At 44.0% G+C, this 23517-nt stretch overlaps 1 pseudogene; it reads left to right on the forward strand.

The window, feature by feature from the left end:
* The first annotated feature begins 944 nt into the window (after positions 1-944).
* On the forward strand, positions 945-3189 carry LOC129048482 (eukaryotic translation initiation factor 3 subunit L-like; annotated as a pseudogene).
* The last annotated feature ends 20328 nt before the right edge of the window (positions 3190-23517 follow it).

Genomic DNA, 23517 nt, shown 5'->3' on the forward strand with positions numbered 1-23517 from the left:
AATGCTGTTCCTTCAGCTAATTCTATTTTCTTCATATATTACCAAATCTTTTTTATTTTCTCCCCTAATTGAGCATTCAGAGGTGTGACTCTGTTTTCTAGTTTTTCTTATGTTTCACCACTAAATGTTAAATTTCAGATGAGACAGGCAGTGATGAAATTCCTGTCACTGGACATATCTATGTATGTTTATGATGGTGCCTTACACATACACATTTTTCTATCTAGCGATTAACCATTAAAACTCTATACTCAGAGTGAGGAAACATTACATGTTCCTTCCCAAACCCTGTCAACTACCCCGTCAATTAAATAATCCCTGAAAAAATGGCAACATCTATATTAATGCAATTTTTATATCTCATCAGTGACACATTTGATAAAATAGTTCTAGAAACTTGTAATGAATCAGCAGTGATGGAAATTTGTACTGAACTATTTCATATCTAAAAGGGTATCTACTTTGTTTCAGACATGACAACTCTCTCATGTTTATTTTAGAATTTTCCATTGTTGCCTGTTTAAAGGGCTTGTCAATTCCCTTCCCTTTCCTAATTCTCATGACCAGATCATAAGAATGTGTGTGATCAGGCTGATTGATGTGCCACAACACATATTTAATCCTGGAATTTAGGGTTATCAGAAGTCTCCATTTAAAAAAGTATTATATGCTTTCAAACAACCCATTGTTGAACATATAGGGCTTCATTTTTCTTAATATCTCAGTGAATAGCCAGCCTTTTATGCATACATGAATAGAGGATCTCTCAATAAATTCAAAGAGATTCAGAAATAAGTAGATAAACTTAGCTGCATAGAGAGAAAAAGTAGGTAATATACATAAGTGATAAAAGAAGGCTTTATATAATTACTTTTTCAAACTAAATTTATAATAGTGCTTTTTAAACTAAATGTGGAACAAATTTTAAATTATTTAATCTAGAAATGTCCAGTGATTTAGGAACAGTAGAAATGGGTGAGGAGGGCATTTCAACTCAAGCAAGGAACTCCTTTTATTCTCAACACGTTAGCTTTTTCCCTCTTCACTCTAAAATGTTCACTATCAAATATATTTGAGAGGTCTTTTTTCCTCATTTAACATTTATTTCATGCACAGAGAACAATACTGTGGGTCTGAGATTCAGTTTTTGAAATGCAACATATACTCTAAGTGACCCATTTACACATGTCAAAATAGCAGCAGTTGGACCCCGTAATGTGGCATGTATTCATTTCAAAATTCTACAGTGACCTATCACTGTGATCATGTGATGAAGCGTATCTTGCCTTCCATTCTAACCATCACTCTGTGAGCTTCGAGGTTCAAGTTTGACAGTATTTGTCAATTTCGGAATGTCATACAACGAATGCTCAAATGGGGAATTTTATGTACTGTTGCTGAGATATGTTCACTTTCATCTTCTGATCGTGGTTTCTTCAAGTAGGCCAGTTCACTTGTACTCAAAATATCTTCCTCATTTTTTTGTTTCCCCCACTCCAATTCATCTATGGATTTATGAACATGTTTTATAGTATGATTACTGATTTGTATTTTTGATTCTTCCACCAAGCATTTTGTCTTAAATATTTTCCTACATTTAGAAAAATGTACTGTTTCCCCACACCACTTTTGTACACAGTGTTTCATAGGATACAGAAAAAACACAACCACACTGCCTTCATCAGATGAGGAGAATCTTGATACCAAATACAGTATGAGACATTCCATGAAAGGGAAATTATAGACCAAAGTCTTTTGAGTATAAAAGTCAAAATCTGAAACCAAATATTAGAGTGGTCTAAATCTGGAGATTTTTAGGAAAAGAAACTGAAATTTCATGGTGGGAACCATAATTTTGTTTAGTTTAGAGGTTTTGAGGGATTGTTTTAAAGAAAAATTTAAAAGATAAATAACATTAAATGGATATAAAAGTTATAAAATAAAAAATATAAAGTTATAAAAATTAAAATAAAAATATATTAATATATTACTATAAAATTGTAAAAATATTATAAAAGGATACAAAATTCTTTTGCTGTCAAGATTGATTGGGATTAGATTTGTTTAAAACGTCTTATTAAAATTAGCCATAATATTAAAAATACAGGCGGGGGCAGTGTCTCACGCCTGTAATCCCAGAACTTTGGGAGGCCGATGCGGGCAGATCACCAGGTCAGGAGAAGGAGACCATCCTGGCTAACAAAATGAAACCTCGTCTCTACTAAAAATATAAACATTAGCCGGGCATGGTGGCGGGCGCCTGTAGTTCTGTCTCAAAAAAATAAAAACAAATAAATAAATAAAAACATTAAAAATACACTAATATCCACCTGAATTTTTTTTAAAAAAATAAGTGTAAGATTTGTTCCCCATCGAACTTAACAAAAAGAGTATGTATTCCCGTGTGCCAGAGTGCCAGGTCACCACATACTATTATATTGGGTTTGCATATTTGATGATGTGTCACTACCAGGATGCCATCCGGGTCTTTGCCAATATCCTCCTCTATATCCAGAGGACCAAGTGCATGTTCCAGGGGACCACATACAAGTATGAGATGATTAACAAGCAGAATGAGCAGATGCATGCGCTGCTGGCCATTGCCCTCACAGTGTACCCCATGAGTATCGATGAGAGCATTCACCTCCAGCTGCAGAAGAAATACAGGGACAAGATGCTGCGCATGCAGAAAGGTGACCCATAAGTCTATGAAGAACTTTTCAGTTACTTCTGCCCCAAGTTCCTGTCGCTTGTAGTGCTCAACTATGATAATGTGCACCCCAACTACCACAAAGAGCCCTTCCTGCAGCAGCTGAAGGTGTTTTCTGATGAAATACAGCAGCAGGCCCAGCTTTCAACCATCCACAGCTTCCTCAAGCTCTACACCACCATGCCTGTGGCCAAGCTGGCTGGCTGCCTGGACCTCACAGAGCAGGAGTTCAGGATCCAGCTTCTTGTCTTCAAACACAAGATGAAGAACCTGGTGTGGACCAGTGGCATCTCAATCCTGCATGGTGAATTTCAGTCAGCCTCAGAGGTTGACTTCTACATTGATAAGGACATGATCCACATTGCGGACACCAAGGTCTCCAGGCACTATGGGGATTTCTTCATCCGTCGGATCCACAAATTGGAGGAGCTTAATCGAACCCTGAAGAAGATGGGACAGAGACCCTGATGACATTCACACACATTATTCAGCAACCTGTTTTGATATAATTACAGGCAGGAAGTGTTTTTGCTACCATGAAAGCTTTACCTAGCTCAGCCATCAGCCTGTCAACTCAGTTAACAAGTTAAGGACCGAAGTGTTTCAAGTGGATATCAGTAAAGGATCTTTGGAGCCAGAAAAAAAAAAAAAAGATTTGTTCTCAATGAGATTACACACAGTAATAATTTGTAATTCTCAAATCTGTTTTTTTAAAACTTCTGAGATTTGTATCTCAGAAGTTCAACGTTTACTATTTTTTTTACACATTATTTACAGATCACACCTCATTACCCTTTGTTTCTTTTCCCCTTCAAAAGGTAAATCTTTTTACTTGGCTAGAATGGTAACTTTGTACTTCAGCTTTTCCATCAGCTCTTTTAACTTTTCACTCATATTCTATTTCTGCTGTTATAATACCAAAATATTGAACTCAAAGGTAAAAAAAAATTTTTTCTCAGGTGTAACATGATTTTTACTTTAAGACATATCTTTAAGACATATCTTAACTTTTTGATATGTCTGAATTGTTGCATGTAATCAGGAAACTTCCCATGCTATTAGGTTGGTGCACAAATAATTGTTTTTGCCATTACTTTCAATGGCAAAAACTGCAATTATTGCACAAACCTAATACTAGCAGCCATATATCCACCTGCTCAAGGTGCTAGTTTTCATGTTTACATTCCTCTATAATACAATGTTCACTCATGACCTTGAATACATTGTGCCTGTGTCTAATAAAATTCAAGTATCTTTTTCATCAGGTTTGACTTCCAAGTTATTTAAACAGACTTTATTTAGGCACTTCCCATCTCAAGTATGCCTTAGTCCAGGTTGTTCGGATAGTTGCTCAGATTAAGCCAGTGAGATGGTTGGGGTCACAGATTTAATTCATTAAGCCACTAAAGCATCAGCCCAGATAGCCATATTTTCAGTTAATTTCAATTAGCTGCTCATGAAGAGTTGGCCAGTTGAATGGAAGTTGATTCTTGGCACAGCCTTCAAGTAGCAATTGGTTTAAAATGTCCTGAGTTCTGAGCCAGCTTGGGGGCTGATACAGTTTGGATATGTGTCCCTGCCCAAATCTTATGGTGGATTGTAATCCTCAGTATTGGAGACAACCGGGTGAGAGGTGACTGGGTCACGAGAGTGTATGTCTCATAAATGGTTTAGCATCATCCCCTTGTTGCTGCTCTTGCAACAGTGAGATTTGGTTGTTTAAAAGTGTGCGACACCTCCTCCTACCTTGCTCCTGCTCTGGCCTTGTGATGTGCATGCTCCCACTTAGCCTTCTGTTACGATTCTAAGTTTCCTGAGGCCTCCCCAGAAGCCACGCAGATGTCTGTATCATGCTTCCTGTAAAGCTTTCAGAACCCTGAGCCAATTAAATCTCTTTTCTATATAAATTACCCAGTCTCAGGAAGTTGTTGTTGTTGTTGTTTTGTTTTGGGGGTTTTTTTGTTTGTTTTGAGACAGAGTCTCAGTCTGTCACCCAGGCTGGGGTGCAGTGGCGTGATCTCGGCTCACTACAACCTCCACCTTCTGGGTTCAAGCAATTCTCCTGCCTTGACCTACTGAGTAGCTGGGATTACAGACGCGTGCCACCATGCCCAGCTAATTTTTGTATTTTTAGTAGACACAGGGTTTCACCATGTTGGTCAGGCTGGGCTAGAACTTTTGACCTCGTGATCTGCCCACTTTGGCTTCCCAAAGTGCTGGGATTACAGGCATGAGCCACCGTGCCCAGCCAGGAATTTCTTTACAGCAATGTGAGAATGGCTTAGTACAGAAAATTGGTACCAAGGAGTGGGGCATTACTATAAAGGTACCTGAAAATGTGGAAGCACCTTTGGAACTGGGTAATGGGCAGAGGTTGAAAGAGTTTGGAGAACTTGGAAGAAGACAGGAAGATGAGGGAAAGTTTAGAACTACTTAGAAATTGGTTAAATGGTTGTGACCAAAATTCTGATAGTGATATGGAAAGCGAAGTCCAGGCTAATGAGGTCTCAGATGGAAATGAGGAACTTATTGGAAACTAGAGCAAAGGTCACGCATGTTATGCCTTAGCAAAGAGCTTGGCTGGATTCCATCCAAGTCCTAGGGATCTATGGAAGTTTAAACTTGAGAGTAATGTTCTAGAGTATCTGGCAAAAAAAATTTCTAAGCAACAAAGAGGTCAAGAAGTGGCATGGGCCAAGCATGGTGGCTCACACCAGTAATCCTAGCACTTTGAGAGGCCAAGGCAGGCAGATAGCTTGAGCCCAAGAGTTCAAGACTAGCCTGGGAAACATAGCAAAATCCCATCTCTGACTAAAAATATATAAAAAAAATACCTGACATGGTGGCATGAACCCATAGTCCCAGCTACTCAGGAGGCTGAGATGCGGCAATTACCTAAGCCTGGGAAGTCTAGGGTGCAGTGAGCCATGTTTATGCCATGGCACTTCAGCCTGGGTGACAGAGTGAGACCTTGTCTCAAAAACAAAACAAAACAAAACAAACAAAACAAAAAAAACTGGTGTGACTGCTTCTAAAAGCCTATGCTTGGATGTGGAAGCAAAGAAATAAGTTGGAACTTCTATTTAAAAGGTAATCAGCACATAAAATTTGGAAAATTTGCATCCTGCAGCCTGGCCATGTAGTAGGGGAAAAGAAAAACAAACAAAAAAAAACCAAAGCCCATCTTCAGAAGAACTCAAGTGGGCTGCTGAGTAACCACCTGCTAGAGAAATTTGATTTCTAATTTCTTCTTCTAAAAAGAAGGCAAGTGCTGATAGCCCAGACAATAAAAAGCCTTGAAGGCATTTTAGAGATCTCAGAGGCAGCCCAACCAAACACAGGATCAGAAGCCCAGGGAAGAATGGTTTTGGAAGCCAGGCCCAGGCCTGCACTGTCCTGCACATCCTCAGGAATCTGCTCCCTGCCTCTTGGCAACTCCAGATCCATCTGTGGCTTAAAGGGGCCCAAGGGTAGCTTGGGCTGCTGCTCTGACAAGTGTAAGTGATAAGCCTTGGTGGCTTCCACATGGTGTTAAGTCTGCTGGTGCACAGAATGCAAGAGTGAATGAGGCTTGGTACCTCTACCTAGATTTCATAGGATGTGTGGAAAAGCTTGGGTGTCCAGGCAGAAGCTTGCTGCAGGGGTGGAGCCCTCACAGAAAATCTCTACTAGGGTGGTGTAGAGGAAAAATGTGGGGTTGAAGCCCCTACACAGAGTCTGTACTGGGGCATTTGCTAGTGGAGCCACCATCCTCCAGACCCCAGAATGGTAGATCTACTGGCAGTTTGCACCATGCACATGGAAAAACTGCAAGCACCAAACTCCAGCCTATGAGAACAACTTTGGGGGCTGAACCTTGCAAAGCCACAGAGGCAGAGCTGCCCAAGACCTCAGGAGCCCATTGCTTGCACCAATGGCCTAGATGTGAGACATGGAGTCAAAGGAAATTATTATGGAGTTTTAAGATTTAATGATTGCACTGCTGGGTTTTGAATATGCATGGAGCCTGTAGCCCCTTTTTTTGGCCTATTTATCCCTTTTGGAATGGGGTTTGTAACCCAATGCTTGTACTCCTATTGTATTTTGGAAGTAACTCTAACTTGTTTTTTATTTTACAGGTGGAAGAGATTTACCTTGTCTCAGATGAGACTTTGGACTTCAGACTTTTGAGACAATGCTGGAATGGGCTAAGACTTTGGGAGACTGTTGGGAAGGCATAACTGTATTCTGAAATGTGAGAAGGACATGAGATTTGGGAGTGGCAAGGGGTGGAATAATATAGTTTGGGTGTGTGTCTTTTCCCAAATCTCATGTTAAATTGTCATCCCCAGTATTGGAGGTGGGGCCTGATGGGAGGTGATTGGCTCATGGGGGTAGTTTTCTCATGAATGGTTTAGCACCAGCCCCTTGATGTTGTCCTTGCAAAACTGAGTTCTCATGAGATCTGGTTGCATAAAAGTGTGGGGCATCTTACTCTCACTCTCTCTTGCTTCTGCTGCTGCTATATGGGATGCCTATTTCCCCTTCACGTTCCACCATGATTGGAAGATTCTGGAAGTCTCCCAAGACCAGATGCCACTATGCTCCCTCTATGTCCTGTAGAACCATGAACCAATTAAACCTCTTTTCTTTATGAATTACCCAGTTTCAAGTATTTCTTCATATCAATGCAAGGATGGACTAATACGGGGCCAAGCAGACCATGGTCCCTTAGGATGGTCAACTGATTATAAGGTGGCTTATACTGCAAGGTGAGGTCAGGGATTAAAACCTAGAAGTTGAAAGATTCTTTTTTTATTATTGTTTCACCTCTTCTTTTGACTTAGCCACCTCTTCTAGGGCATCAGATTCCTGAAGCAACTTTGGGGTAGGAGCAGTTGAGAAAGCAAGTGAAAATAGCTCTTTGTTCAGGGTTCAGAGAATTAGTTCAAGGTCTCTGGTCTTCAGAGACTTCAGTTCCCAGAAAACCAATTACCTTCTTGTGCCAGATCCATCACTCATCAGTGCTGTGACTCTGGGCAGACCACTTCAAATCTCTCCATTTCACTTCCCTGAGCTGTCAAATATGGGTTGTAGCCCCTGCTCTGCGCATTCCTCCAGGCTGGTGTAAGCATCACAAGAAATAACAGATATTCTTCATGAGCTGTAAAGCATCATACCCACGGAAAGAAGAAAATCCCATCTTCCACTCCCCTGGAGCCACCCACGTTTCTTCTCTGTATTCAACAACTACCAAAGTTCTGGCTTATTCTTCTAGACATATAATGATTGAACACTTTAGGTCACTTATGAATCGCCAGTCTTCTAAAGGCTTTACCTCCATTTCACCATTTTTAGCCTTATAACATAACATAGGCCATATTAACATTTCAATACCTCAGAACAGGGAACTGAGGCACAGAGAGGTCTCTATAACTTTGTCCGGTTTGTGCATCTTCTAAGTAGGACTTGAACCCACACCTTTATGCACCAGGCCCAGTGTTCTTGGTCACTCCAATATTTCTATATTGTCTCATCTCAATACAGGTATTTGCCTACATAGTCAGTCTGTTGGTTATGAGTGCAACTCACACTGCAGGTTCTTGTTAAAATCCAACTGAGATTCAGGGGGTTTTGCTATGCAGATGGTGAACAATGGGTCCAACATTTAAACTGTCAATAAATGATTACTCATTTCTCTATGGTCTGTGGCAGGAAGACGTCAAAAGCTTTTTTGACGTCTTTTTCATAGTACATTTCCCAGCATCTTGCCTCCAGGATATGACAGTAGATCTTGAGGGATCAAGAGAATCTACTGTCCACACCAAGCTGAGGAAGAGAATGCTCTGCCACTGGCCTCATAACTTAGTGCACCCCTGAAAGCAGTCAACTGAAAGTACTGTGGAAATTAAATTGTTAAGTTCATTCAAGGATAACAATTCTAGATTATTCAGCGTCGCATATTTCAGACAACTCTAAAATTGCTATGCTATATTCTTTATTTCATGTGTGCAAATTTAAGTTTATTAAGTCTATCACTAGTGCTACAACTACAGAAAATATATTTACAACTTCAAAATTGTTTCAGTCTTAATAGCACAGAATATCTCAACGTAGTATTTAGATATTTAGCTGCTTGTTAAACATTAACTAAAATGAAACACTTCCTGAACAATGCTGCCATATTTTTTAAATTAATGGACATTAGGTGAAACTGTTTTGAATTAACATAAAAACTGACGAAGTAGTACAGAAAGTTCTCATATACCCTTCCCCCACCTCAGCATCCTTTTTGTAATCACATCTCACATGAGTGTGGTAAATGTTACAATGACTGAACCAATATTGATACATTCTTATTAATGAAAGCCTAGAATTTGGCACAGAGGTAGAGGTGGACAATCTAGATGTCCAGTTTTTTCATAGCTGTATGTATCCAGTGATTAATTTCCCATTTGTTAGGAGGGCAACGGTTTTATCTTCATCAATATTTGTATCGTATGTTAGCATAGGCGACATTACTTCTCCATTAGATGCTGGCTTCATTTCTTGCTGTACTTGAAATTAGACTTCTCACAGACCAGCAAGGGGCCTGCAACCATTCACATACTTCTCAGGGTTGCCATGGTTATGTTGGCCCTACAGGAGCTTGATAAACTGTAGGTGGTCTTCTTATCGGGAGAAAGTTACTGAAATTAGTCTCTTGTCGAATCAAAGGTGCAGTTACGGTTTGTGGAACAGGGGTTGGAGGTTAGTCAGTATCTGGTGTTGAGCTACAATTATTTTAATATTGCTTATCTTGAGGGTCAGTGCTTGTTTAGCTGCTAGAGAAAAATTAACTTGTGGCAGTTAGGACAGAGTTTATTCTTTAAGTTTAGGGTGCCTGACTTAACCCTTACCTGTTGTGGCCTTCAGTCCTGTTTATAATTCGATATCTCATTGCCACAAATAGTCCATTATGTCAGTCTTATGATCTCTAATTTCACGGTAATGCTGGGCAGTTGTGTCTAAACCATAAACATGAGGGGGGATAATGAGATGTGTCTGAACCTCCTCCCATCTCATCATGGCCAGAAACTCAGTTTTAAGGTTTTTCTGGGGTCTCTTTGACCAAGGGAGGGCCTGTTCAGTCAGTGGGGGGTTAGAATTTTATTTTTAGTTTACAACTCCCACAAAGGCAAAGGCTGCTGATAAGCATCTGCACTTTTGTTTCAAAGCAACACACTTTTTTTTTTTTTTTTTTTTTTTTTGAGACAGAGTCAAAAGACGGGGCACACAGAAAAGTCATGCAACATGGTGGTCCTACCACCACCTACAGCCTCTCCTCCTCATTAAAGTGGCCTGTGGAGGGTTTAGCCCAGCAGGCTTAGAGCTTCTACAGAATGGGTATCTGCTCCCTGGGAGGATGTTCTCAGGACATCCTTCATTTGCCTGCAGGGATTTTGGGGGTTGTTTTCAAAGCACAAGTGTGGTCCCGGCTAAGAGCAGCCTATCAGCACTCTCCTCAGATGTGTTGATCTCCTTGATGGGCCAAAAGAAAGTGAGAAGCCACTGAAAACACATACACTTATTTGCCTTCCCTTTTTTATGTTACCCACTCCACCATCACATTTCCTCTTCCTCTTTTTCTCCATCCTTCATGTCTTCCATATCTTCTCTGAGATGGAGGACAAGAAGTCAGCAAGTTTGTGTCTCGGTGAGTTTTTCAAGGTACATACCACTCTCCCCTGAGGCTGATGACATCTGCAATCATATTTTAAAAGCACTGTGAGGATTATATTATGCTGTGTACTTCACACAGGTCTGTTTTTCTCTTGACTTTAGGAAACTAGAAGGGGTACAGTGGTTACATCAAAAATCAAAGTTCCCTAAAACTAGCACAGAGTATACCTGTGGAAAAGATAACACCTTTTCCTGCCAAATTTATCTTTCAAATTGATTTAGATTAGCAGTGGCACAGTCCTTAATTCAAAAGGGAAACCTGGTGCTGAGGGAAATGCCTCTACATTACAGTTTATCATGGAAACTGTCAGTTGATAAGAGATGCCCACCTAATACCACCTCAACCAAGGGTATTGCATGTCTCCCATAATGTACATTTTCAGATTTTTATCTCTAAATTTCACTGGTAAAGAAACAAACCAGGAAAGCAAAATTTCTGTATAAGAAAGAAGCATGGTCTTACATTGACAAGGTCTTCTTTATTTGGAGATGACTTGTCCAAAAGTTTCTCCAAAAGCTGAGAGGACACAGAGTGACTATCAGTGCCCTGGAGGTTGGTGATTATGGATCACTCAGGGAGCTGTGCTTAATGTGGGGTGTGGAGTTGGTTGGTTCACATGCATGGACTGAGTTGACACAGGGCCATCCTCCAGGATGGAGGAAAGATGGCAAAGAGGAGCAGCAGGAAAGAAATGAGAAACCACCAGGAGCCCAGAAGAAGGACAGGTTTCCCCTAGAAGCTTCAGAGGGAACCTGGTCCTGCCTATGGATTTTGCACTACTAGCTTCGAGAACTGAGACATTTCTGTTGTTTTAACCCCCCCCCCCAGTTTACGGTCCATGTGATTTCAGGCCTAGGAAGCTAATACGCCAAGACAAATCAGTATACCTATATTTTGAATTTGCATGAATTTCTTTCATGTATGCCCCTAATATTTCCACAATTATGATTATTTTTGTGTTTATCTTTCTATATTTTATATACCACTAGTGTCATTTTAGGTTAATTTAATTTCCCTGGTCGTGAAGACATTATAAGTATATAATGACTGCATAAAAATAATTATATATATATATATATATATATATATATATATACATTTTTTGAGATGGAGTCTCACTGTGTAGCCCAAGCTGGAGTGCACTAGCGCAATCTCAGTTTACCATGACATCTGCCTCCAGGGCTCAAGCGATTCTCATGCCTCAGCCTCCCCAGTAGCCGGGACTACAGAGAAGGGCCACCACGCCTGGCTAATTTTTTCTTTTTTTTTTTTGAGATGAAGTCTCGCTCTTATCCCCCAGGCTGGAGTGCAATGACGCGATCTCAGCTCATGCAACTTCTGCCTCCGGGTTCAAGCGATTCTCCTACCTCAGCCTTCTGAGTAGCTGGGAATACAGGTGCCTGCCACCATGCCCAGCTAATTTTTGTATTTTTAGTAGAGACAGGGTTTCACCATGTTGGCCAGGCTGGTCTCGAACTCCTGACCTCAGGTGATCCGCCCGCCTTGGCCTCCCAATAATTTTTTGTATTTTAGTAGAAATAGGGTTTCACCATGTTTCCCAGGGTGGTCTCGAACTCCTGAGCTCAGGCGATCTGCCAGTCTCGGCCTCCCAAAATGCTGAGATTACAGGTGTGAGCCACTGCGCCTGGCCACAATATTATTTTTATCATAGGTACTGATACACATTGATTTTTAGCTAATTCTAAGTGCTTATTAATATCAATAAAAATATGCAGATCATCTTGTTATTGAAGCTCTATGGATCTGTGAGCTCAGGGGAGTTGCCTCCATGTGCAGTGGGAAGCCTCAAGTGCAGCATGCCTGGCATCTCCTGCTCAAGACAGAGTGCAGGCAGGGAGCTTGCTGGGCATGTTTGCAGGAGGGAGACTAGACTGAGGCATGAGAAACAATCTGTCACCCACACCCACCAGTGCTTTCACGCCTGAGTCAGACCAGGGCTTTTCAGATGTTACTGTGCACACACGTCATCTGAGATCGTGTAAAGTGTGAATTCTGATTCCGTGGGTCTGGAATAGGACCTGAATTTGCATTTCCCCCAATTTTTCCCATACATATTTTAATATCCTCAAATTCCTAAGAATGGTGGAAAACATGAAGGAAAGCCATGAGCAGACAGAAACCAAAGAGTAATCTCTTGCAGAGAGAACTAAAGACTTTTGACTTAAAAATTTCCCAGTCCAGGGCAGGGTGCCGTGGCTCATGCCTATAATCCCAGCACTTTGGGAGGCCGAAGCGGCTGGATCACCTGAGGTTAGGAGTTTGAGACCAGCCTGACCAACAAGGTGAAACCCTGTCTCTACTAAGAATACAAAAACTACCCAGATGTGGTGGCAGGTGCCTGTAGTCCCAGCGACTCAGGAGGCTGAGACAGGAGAATTGCTTGAACCCGGGAGGCGGAGGTTGCAGTGAGCTGAGATTGTGCCATTGCACTCCAGTCTGGGTGACAGAGCAAGACTCCATCTCAAAAAAAAAAAAAAAAAAATTTCCCAGTCCAGGCTGGAAGATGGCTAGCAGAGGTGACACTTTAAGAAACAAACCAGAAATGAAAGCAAACACACCCCAAACCTCGACCTCCCCTCTGACTCCTGTTCAATCTCCCCACTGGCACCTCCTCCAGTCTTTGATAAAGTGTGGAACATCCTCACCCTCTCCCATTCCTTATCTCTGATTCACAATTTCCCATCTTGATTCTCCAGTCTCTCTTTCCTACCATCTCCTTCTCCCCTGTGACCTCCTCACTTAGTCAGCAAGTTCTCTATGTCCAAAAAGCCATGGGAAGTTTTTCAGATCTTGGAAGTTGTCACTCGCATCCCCTTCCTTTAGTGAATCTCTCTAACCCCTCACTTCAGAAAAACCCCCAAGGCTTCTGATTCTTCAGTACTTTCTCCTTATACTCCCGGGGTTCTCCTCACTTGACAGAGAATTCAGTGGATCTATCAATCAGGTGAATTTGTCCTCCCCAGCACTCACCAGACTGCTCACTATGTGCTGATCTCCTGAGCAACCAAGTGGGGAGAGAGAAACCTGGCTTCATGAGTACCCTGGCCAGTGGATTCAGGGCTGAATCGCCTCTGCTTGTAGATAATGTATGCTTATTTCAGCTGCAATTTGTATATGAGATAACCCTTCCCTTAAGAACTCCTTATAAAGTGAGAATTGTGCATCCTGTTCCCACTGAGGAGGCCTACATAGAAAGCTAAAGACTGAGACATCAGGCGGCTGCCCTGAGGAAGAACCTCACTCTGTCATTACGCAGTGAGTGGGCAGGGGTCCTGGCATGGTGGAAGCAGGAGCCTCTGTGAAAACCACCCCTCCTCTAGTCACAGAGAGGATAGCCTGTGGGCCTGCCCTGAGGGGACCTGTGGGGCTCTCAGCTGGGGAAATGAGGAAACAGACACTGATCCTGGCCTCCGCTCAGGACTCATTGGGCTAGAAGCTGAGTCCTCCCTGGGACCCTGCAGAGCCTCAAGCCAGGCTGAGCACAGGCCCACGCCTCCCAGAAATGACACCCAGCCACAGGGCAGCAGGAAAGACCCAGCGAGGGTTTGGTTGGCCAAGGATTTGCATGAAGGGCCCCTGTTTCTCCACGGTCTGGAGGGTGGATAAGAGGCCTGCAGCATGGCTGCCTCGGCACAGCACTAGGGTTATCTGGACAGTGGCATACACCCTACTCCTCCTCTTCATCCTCCTCCTTCAAGGGACAGGCCAACATGGTCCTTGGCATCCTGATCCCTGGCTCACTCATGGTGGAATTTTCCCCTCTTCTCCTTCCTCCACGATGTAATGAGTTTGTTTTCAGGTTCCCTCTCCCAGCCAGGGAGTCTCCGCCAAGCTCACCTGCACACTGAGCAGTAAGCATAGCACCTACATCACTGCATGGTAGCATGGCCAGGGAAGCCCCTTGGTGTGTGATGTGGCTTAAGAGTGATGGAAACCACGGCAAGAGGGACGGGATCCCTGACCACTACTCAGGCTCCAGGTCTGAGGCTGACCACTCCTTAACCATCTCTAACATCCAGTCCCAGGACAAAGCTGACTGTATCTGTGGTGTATCTCACAGCACTGCAATACCATGTGAATGAAGCACAGTGACCCAGATGAATGGAGATGTGGGACAAAAACTGTTTTCTCCACTATGAAGTCCGCCACACAGCTCTCAGAAAATGTCTGGTGTCATAAATTCCAGGAAATGTTGACGGATTTTTTGTTGTTCCTGTTGTTTCCTTTTCAATTTTGTGAGGAGTGACATAGATGCATTCTGATTCCTGCCGAGAGTTCCCTGGGAACCAGTTTGCTACACAGATCTTCAGTAATGCTTCAAATATTACAACAGATCTTGACACCCCTGCTGGTCATTGTCTCTGCATGGGGGATGCAAGGCCATTCACTCTCCTCTTCAGATATAAACACTGGGACTCAGCTACATGCCTCCCTCCTACCACATCGTGGTCCATCCTAATGACCACCCTTTGAAGATAACACCTTTATCTTTTTTTGACAATTTAAAAAATAATTTATATTTTTATCTTAAGATTCAGGGGGTACATGTGCAGTTTTGTTACATGGGTACACTGTGTGATGCTGAGGTTTGGGGAACGATTGATTCTGTTATTCATGTAGTGAGCATAGAGCGCAACAGGTAGTTTTTCAACCCTTGCCCTGTGTATGTTTAACCCAGAAAGTCCAAATTTGGTTTTCACATTTTGAAACTAAACGTTTCATTCAATGTCCCCTTTTCAACTGGTTTCTGAGTTGTTTGTGTGTAATGTTATGAATGGCATGAGATTCAGTTTTTGGTGTGGATCTCTGCATGAAGGCTATCACCCTTTCTAATCTGTGTAATGCCCTGTGCCCAGTTAATCATGGAGTCTGTATCCAAAAAGTACAAACACCGAGTGACCACTGGGACTCAACACCTTCAACCTGGTGTCAATAGAAAGCCTGTATCTGCATCACAGATGTGAATCCACAACAAATCCTTCCCATGGCTTTGACCCATTTCTCTATACCAGGCTGTCTCCCAAGAGAATCTCAACAAAGAATCATTCTGAACTCAAGTCAAAGGATCTCCTTCAAGCATTGTTTAAGCAGAACTCCTACCCTGGCATACCAACCAGAGAGCAACTGGCCAAAGAAATCGGCAGTCTGGAGTCTAGGATAAAGGTGGGCTTGTATTTCCATTTCATTTCCTTGGAGTCAAAGAAAAAAGACAAGCTGGGCTAAGCAGTCTCCAGTCATACCATGTTAAGAATGAACTGAAAGTAAGACCCCTATCTCTGCCTTTTACCAATCATGGGAACATGTGGTCTGGTGTATTCACTGATGGGGGAAGGAAGTTAAATTGGGCCTTTCTCCTGGTAGGAGAAAATTAAATCATATTTGCATGCTCTAGAGAATATAGGTAATATGGTCACCATGATCACGATAAGTTGTCATTGATACCTGGCACCAATATTATAGAATGCTCAGATAATAGGTAATATTGAGGACAGTGAGGTCAGGGCTGCCATAAAGTCCTGTTTCTCATCCCATGGTTTTTGTTTCTTTTCTACTGTTTTGTTTTGAGACAGAGTCTCACTCTGACACACAGGCTGGAGTACAGTGATGCGATCTCAGCTCACTGCAACCTCCACCTCCCAGGTTCAAGCCATTCTCATCCCCTACACTCCCAAGTAGCTGGGATTACAGGTATGTGCCACACCTGGCTAATTTTTGTATTTTTAGTAGAGATGGGGTTTTGCCATGTTGGCCAGGCTGGTCTTGAGCTCCTGGCCTCAAGCGATCCCCCCACCTTGGCCTCCCAAAGTGCTGGGGTTACAGGAGTGAGCCACTGTGCCTGGCCTCTACTGTTTTTATGTGGGCTTTACACACTGGAGAGTTTAATGCCTGATCCCATTTTGGAATATTTTGAGTGGAATAATGGATATAAAAATAAAACCGGCTGGGCGCGGTGGCTCATGCCTGTAATCCCAGCACTTTGGGAGGCCAAGGCAGGTGGATCACGAGGTCAGAAGTTCAAGACCAGCCTGGCCAAGATGGTGAGACCCTGTCTCTACTAAAAATACAAAAATTAGCCAGGTATGGTAGCGGACCCCTGTGGCAAAGAATTGCTTGAACCCAGGAGGCAGAGGTTGCAGCGAGCTAAGATCGTGCCACTGCACTCCAGCCTGGGTAACAGAGCGAGACTGTCTCATTAAATAAATAAATAAATAAATAAATAATAAAAGAAAACCATTCTGTTTCTCCAGTTAAGAAATAGCTGGAAAGATCACAATCACACCAGGAGAAGTGTATCCAGACTGTCAACAACTAAGTAAAAGGGACTCTGTTGAAGAAAAGTCTATGGTCAGGGTTTTATATCAAATGCTATAATCCTGAGTAAGCCCTGGGATAACAGGGATCTGAGTTTCAGGCAGGCCAAGTGAAGACATATTTCCTTCTCTTTATGCACCCAGTCCAGGTGTCAGAGTGCTACATGAAATCCCAGAATGAAAGTGTGGCCCAGGCTGGGGGCAGTGGTTCATGTTGGTAATCCCAGTGCTTTTGGAGGCTGAGGCAGGAGTTTGAGACCACCCTCGCCAACATGGTGAAACCTCGTTACTAAAAATACAAAAATTAGCCAGGCATGGTGGCATTTGCCTGTAATCCCAGCTACTCGGGAGGCTGAGACAGAAGAATCACTTGAACCCAGGAGGTGGAGGTTGCAGTGAGCCCAGATCGCACCATTGCACTCCAGCCTGGGCAATAAGAGTGAAAATCTGTCTCAAAAAAAAAAAAAAAAGTGTGTCCATGGGAAGACATGGAGATTGGATGGAGCATTGGCAACCAGCCCACTGGAATTGACGGTGTGGAAGGAAAGCACAAGAAACCATGTGGAATGAGGTTGGATCCGCCAGGGTGTTCACTAATGTATTTGTTGCCCCCACATTTCCAGCCATGTTTAAGACTTCTTTCCTGATCGTATTTGAAGTGACATATTGAGAGAATAGATGAAACAGTTTTACAGACTGCCTGGGACATAAGAGCAAGTCAACAGGTATTGCTTGTCTTTTAGGATAGAATCCTTATCGTGAGTTATCAAGTCCCCACATGAAACACTAAGGAATGATTAAAAGCACATTCCTGGCTGAGCATGGTGGCTCATGCCTGTAATCTCAGCACTTTGGGAGGCCGAGGCGGGTGGATCACCCAAGGTCAGGAGTTCAAGACCAGCCTGGCCAACATGGTGAAACCCCGTCTCTACACAAAATACAAAAATTAGCCAGGGCATGATGGTGCATGCCTGCAATCCCAGCTACTCAGGAGGCTAAGGCAGGAGAATTGCTTTAACCCGGGAGGCGGAGGTTGCAGTGAGCTGAGACCGCACCATTATACTCCAGCCTGAGCATTGCAGAGAGACTCTGCCTCAAAACAAACAAACAAACAAAAAACTGCATTCCTCTACACCCTCCAGTAAGGAGGAGGCAGCCACAGGGTTTGATTATGACAGTCACAGTCTATTCAGAGTTAGGTTTTTGGCTCATAGGAGTCTCCTTATCTAGTACTGCATCTGGAATGAATGAACTCTGCGGTACATATGAATGATTCCAGGCTCAGCAGTAAGTATTGGTAATTAGTGAGCTCCTCTTTAAATGAATTTTCATCAGAGGTCCCTTCACATGGATTGCATGTTATGAAATGCCTTTGATTATGGGGAGATGACAGACAGCCAAGGAAATCAGTCAGTCCTTGACCAAAGCCTTTGTGAGACCTAAAGAGTGAGAGGGAGGCAGAAAGAGCAAGTGAGCGTGAGACAAAAACAAGTGTGGGGTGGGGTAGAAGTGAAGGAAGAGTGGACACACATCCGTCGGCCAGCTCTGGCTTTAGGATGCCAACCAGTGTCTCCTAACCCAGGGACCTTTCGTTTGAAGACCACAGATGGGACAGAGAAGGAAGTGATTCTTGGTGTTGAGCTCAAATAGATACTTAAAATTATGTAGACTAAATCGGATAAAACTTGAATCTTCTTTTCCCACTTAGATTTGGCTTCAAAACCAGAGAAGACACCTGAGGCTGAGCTGGCTGCAGTGTGGATGCTCCTCGGGAGGACAGCAGCTCCAAGGACACGAGAAGCCTCAGCCCTGAGCCCCAGGTGAGTCCCCAGCAGTGCCAGTGCACTTCCTCAGTGCACCTCTTTGAAGTAGAAACGTCTCTTTAGGCTGTTTCCAAATTTGTTGCAGAGAACACTGATGTCTCTTCCACAGCACGCTAGTGTTGGAGATGTGACCACCATCCCCACCTCATGGGAAGGTAGTTTGGAAGAAGGGAAGGCCATGGATCTTTCAGTCCTGGTGTGGCAGGCAGTGCAGAGTCCTCTTCTTCCAGCACTGCAGGGGCTTAATCCGAGGTCCAGGATCACTGCATGAACACCTCAGAGGCCTGGGAGGGAGTAAGCATGGTGAGAACAATATTTGAAAATGTCTGTCTTAGGGTTGATGTGAACATGGCCTGAAAGCCCTCTTTTCTTGTGTTTTCCTACAGAATGCTTAACCAAAGGAGGGAGACAAAAGTGATGCCATCACTAAACCACAGACAGGTGTCCTCCTTCAAGCTTTTCAGAGGAACCGATTCCCTGGAACTGCCATCAAGGAAGAGCTGGCAAAACAAACAGGCATTCCAGAATCCAGAATCTAGGTAAGTTTTCTGTCTGTGGTGCACAATTTGTCCCATAATTTTGGAAATGGTATTGCCCGCTGAGATGGTACTAGATAAATGGGAGGTGGTATCTTCAAAGAAGTTGAGAGTTCTTTGTTACGAGGGTGCTGTCTTATGTGTCTTATTCATCTTATGTCATATGTGTCTTATGTCTTATGTGACCTTTATCTCCATCCCAGGCTTCTAGGCACTAGACACCAGTATAGATCTTGCCCCTCCACTAACCCCCAGGTGTGATAATCTAATAGTCTAGGGTCTTCATTTTTGTGGGAAAATCTTGCCATTCTAGCAAATCAATGTGGCATCCATTCACGGGCCAGTGCAATAATTCCCTTAACTCATCCATATTTTGCAGACTAAATGTTATGTACAGACAGAATCACCGAGATAAAGCCCAACAGATGTCACTTCTGCCTCACAGATGTGGGAATGAAGCTGGAACCTCTTACATCTTCTGACATCCTTGTTTCCCTTTCTCTTAGATGTGGGCTCAGAACCAAAGAGCTCAGCCCCCAGGCCAGAGCAGAGGCAGCCCTGTGAATTCCCTGACAGCCCCAGTCACAGACCTCGCCCTACTGCTCAGCTGCAGCACAGCAACCTGTCCATTGCCCAAGCAGCTCTGCGCACAGGCCTCCCTCCAACTCCCCCAGCAGCCATTGGTCATCTGTACCAGCCCTTCCTCCACTAAGCAGGTCTGTGGAGGCTGTGTGAGCCAGGCACCAAGGGCCATCCTGCACCAGTCCACCTGGGTTGTGCCAGGAGATCTCTCCTCTCAGGACCCATGTGTCAACAGTACCAACTCTTGAAGGGGTACTCTCACCCACTTAGTCTCCTTTCTGGGAAGTGTACCAATGAAATTCACAGAATGACAAGTACAGTGACGGCACTAGCCTGGGAGTTCTGCCCTTCAAGGACGCTACTCAGCCTCCGTCTGGTCATCCTGAGCAAGGATCGCAACAACAAGGTCTGCAAGACAGCCCACTTAAGCAATGGTGGCTGTGAGCAGTCCCAGGGTGTGGTGATCAAATTGCCACCTGGGGACAGGGTGCTGCTCCACAACGTGCTCACATGGACACACCTGCAGCAGCCTAGGGCATGGCCAAGCAAGGGGCCATCCCTTTCCTTTGAGCTTTTTTTTGAGACAGATTTTTGCTCTTGTCACCCAGGCTGGAGTGCAATGGCGCCATCTCGGCTCACTGCAACCTCCGCCTCCTGGGTTCAACCAATTCTCCTGCCTCAGCCTCCTGAGTAGCTGGGATTACAGGCACTCACCATCATGTCCTGCTAAATTTTGCCTTTTTAGTAGAGACGGGGTTTTACCTTGTTGGCCAGGCTGGTCTCAAACTCCTGGCCTCAGGTGATCCACCCACCTTGGCCTCCCAAAGTGCTGGGACTACAGGTGTGAGCCATTGTGCCTGGCCTCACCTCATGCCTTTTAGATGAACTCCTGACAACCTCAGAGTTTCAGAAATCAGCATCACCAGTTAGGATTAGGACAGGAGAACCCTCCATGGCCTGCAGCCAGGAAGAGTTTCAGGATCTGTTCGATGCCCTGCAGAGCTCAATAGGGCTTCGGGTTTAGGAGGGAGAAGGCATCTTTCTCACCATCCCATCCGGCTCCTCCTCAGGATGAAGAAGTAGTGTGACCCACAGGAGGATAAACAAGGGGACACACCATGTTCTGGAACAAGACTAAAGCAAGAGGACACTGACCACTTGGAAACCCAAAAGGAGCATCTTTAGTCTCTGGCCTCACTTCATGGCCTACGTGATTGTTTCTAAGCTCCACACTGTCCTGCAGGCATCACGGACACCAGGCAGTGGATACCTTTGCTGAATCCTAAGGAGCCAAAGCGTTTTTATAATGAACATGACCTCTCCCTGCGATCATCACATCCTGGGCAGTCTGGACAATGCACAAACTAGAACTGAACCAAGGAGAAAATAAGTAAGAGAGACACATCCACACTTCACTCCCTTTGGTGGGTTCACAGGGTGAGCCTGAAGTCAGGCTGATGCAGAGAAAATGGGGGTGCTATATTTCGTCTTGATGTCAGTTCACCACAAAGGGTTTGCATCTTAGCTCTTACCAGAGAAGATGGGAACTAGAAGTTATCTCACTAGGTATCTACCAATGATTGATAACACAAGCTTAGATGCGTAATACTGAATAGTGTTCACATGTAATCCTCCCTTTAAACATGTAGACAGAAAACATGACAAGGAAATGCAAAACAGCAACTCCATGAAATCACTGAACAAAGTAGGATGTTCATCTTCTGACACTGTTAGTATTATGTATATATTTACATGTACCTTGCTGCTCTTTTTGTTATAAATAAATTTTTTGGCAAGTTTAAGCCTCTTGGTTGTCTTTGTGTCTCCTCTCTTCCATTCAAGTGGTACCTTCTGAGAATACATCACAGATTACCAAGCTGTGTGTGCTTCCACTAGTGCCTTAAAAATATCTTTAAAAAGGAAATGTGATTTATCAAGATGCCTGTCTTTCCCACAATTATTTCATTCATTTGTGCTGTCTCTTTCCATGTGAACCTGTGGGACCGGAGTCAGGATGCCTTGTTCTAGTTCACAGCTTGAATCTGCAGATGCCAGTCTGTTATTACTACACACAGACACAGATGCATTTTGCTTTACAGTTTCTCTAGGGTGTGCATACTCCAAACCCACCGTTTACTTCCAGATGATTGGCACAAGATAATTTTCCTCAGAATTTTTTTTTTTTTTTTTTTTTTTGAGACGGAGTTTCACTCTGTCATCCAGGCTGGAGTGCAGTGGCACCATCTCAGCTCACTGCAGGCTCCACCTCCCGGGTTCACGCCATTCTCCTGCCTCAGCCTCTCGAGTAGCTCCGGCTACAGGTGCCTGCCACCACGCCTGGATTTTTGTATTTTTAATAGAGACGGGGTTTCACCGTGTTAGCCAGGATGGTCTCGATCTCCTGACCTCGTGATCCACCCACCTTGTCCTCCCAGAGTGCTGGGATTACAGGCATGAGCCACCGCACCTGGTCTTTTCTTTTTCAAAGAGACGGAGTCTTGCTCTGTCACCCAGGCTGGAGTGCAGTGGCACCACCGTAACTCACTGCAGCCTTGAATTCCCGGCCTAAGCAATCATTCAGATTAACTATTAACTGGGGTATTATAAATCTCTCTCCCAGCCCCACCTCACCTACACATAGGCTGCATGCACACACATACACACAGTCATACTAGTCTTACAGTTTCCCCTGAAAATAATCTGACAAATGTCTTAGGCAGCATTGGGACCATGCCATTAGGTGTTGAGTTTGATTTTTTCAGTAGTGTCCCAACATATTCCTCATATGCAGAGATGAGAGTGTAGCATGGCCAAATGCCAAATTTCCAGGAGACATTTTGTCTTCATCCATTTGTGGGAACCATGGACTATAACAAACCACCTGAGACTAGGTCGTTTATAAACAATAAAAATTTATCTCTCACAGCTCTGGAGGCAGGGAAGTCCAAGATGAAAGTGCCAAGATGAAAGGTGAGTATCTTGTGGGGACCAGGTCTCGGCTTCAAAGGCAGCCCCTCCTTGCTGTGTCCTCTTGAGGGGAGTGACACTGAGCATGTCAGAAAGGGGAGGGGCAAAAAGGGGCCTAGTGTGTTCTCTCCAGCTGGCTCCTAAGATCACTAATCATTCATGAGGTGGAGTTCTCATGACCTTACCACCTCCCAAAGGCCAAACTTTTGCAAGCTGTTGCACTGAGGATTCAGTTTCAACATCACTTGCTTTTTGTTTTGTTTTGTTTTGAGATGGAGTCTTGCTCTCTTGCCCAAGCTGGAGTGCAATGGCGCCAACTCGGCTCACTGCAACATTCACCTCCTGGATTCAAGCAATTCTCCTGCCTTAGCCTCCCGAGTAGCTGGGATTACAGGTGCCCACCATACCCAGCTAAATTTTGTATTTTTAGTAGAGATAGCATTTCACCATGTTGGCCAGGCTGATCTTGAACTCCTGACCTCAAGTGATCCTCCTGCCCCACCCTCCCAAAACGCTGGCACTTGTGCTCGGCCTCCCAAAGTGCTGGGATTTCTTCTTGGCCTCTCAAAGTGCTGTGATTTGTTGAGCCATTGCACCTGGCCTCAACATGACTTTTGGAGGGGACACAAACACTCAAAGCACAGTGGATGTCACAGTCACTCTCCCTGTGCTCAGGGTAAGGTCATATAGGCTGTGGCCCAGGTGAAGGCCATCAGGTCCCATGATTCCAAGGTTCACCCTGTGGCATGTTGGCAACTAGCAGTGCCAGGCCATGCTCAGGCACACTGGTGAGGGTTTTGCATTGGGAGAGCAGGAGAGTTACTTCCTCTGGTAATCTGGTGAGAACTGGTACCTTTTTCTCTTC

Source organism: Pongo abelii, chromosome 8, assembly GCF_028885655.2.
Source record: "Pongo abelii isolate AG06213 chromosome 8, NHGRI_mPonAbe1-v2.0_pri, whole genome shotgun sequence".
NCBI lineage: Eukaryota > Metazoa > Chordata > Mammalia > Primates > Hominidae > Pongo > Pongo abelii.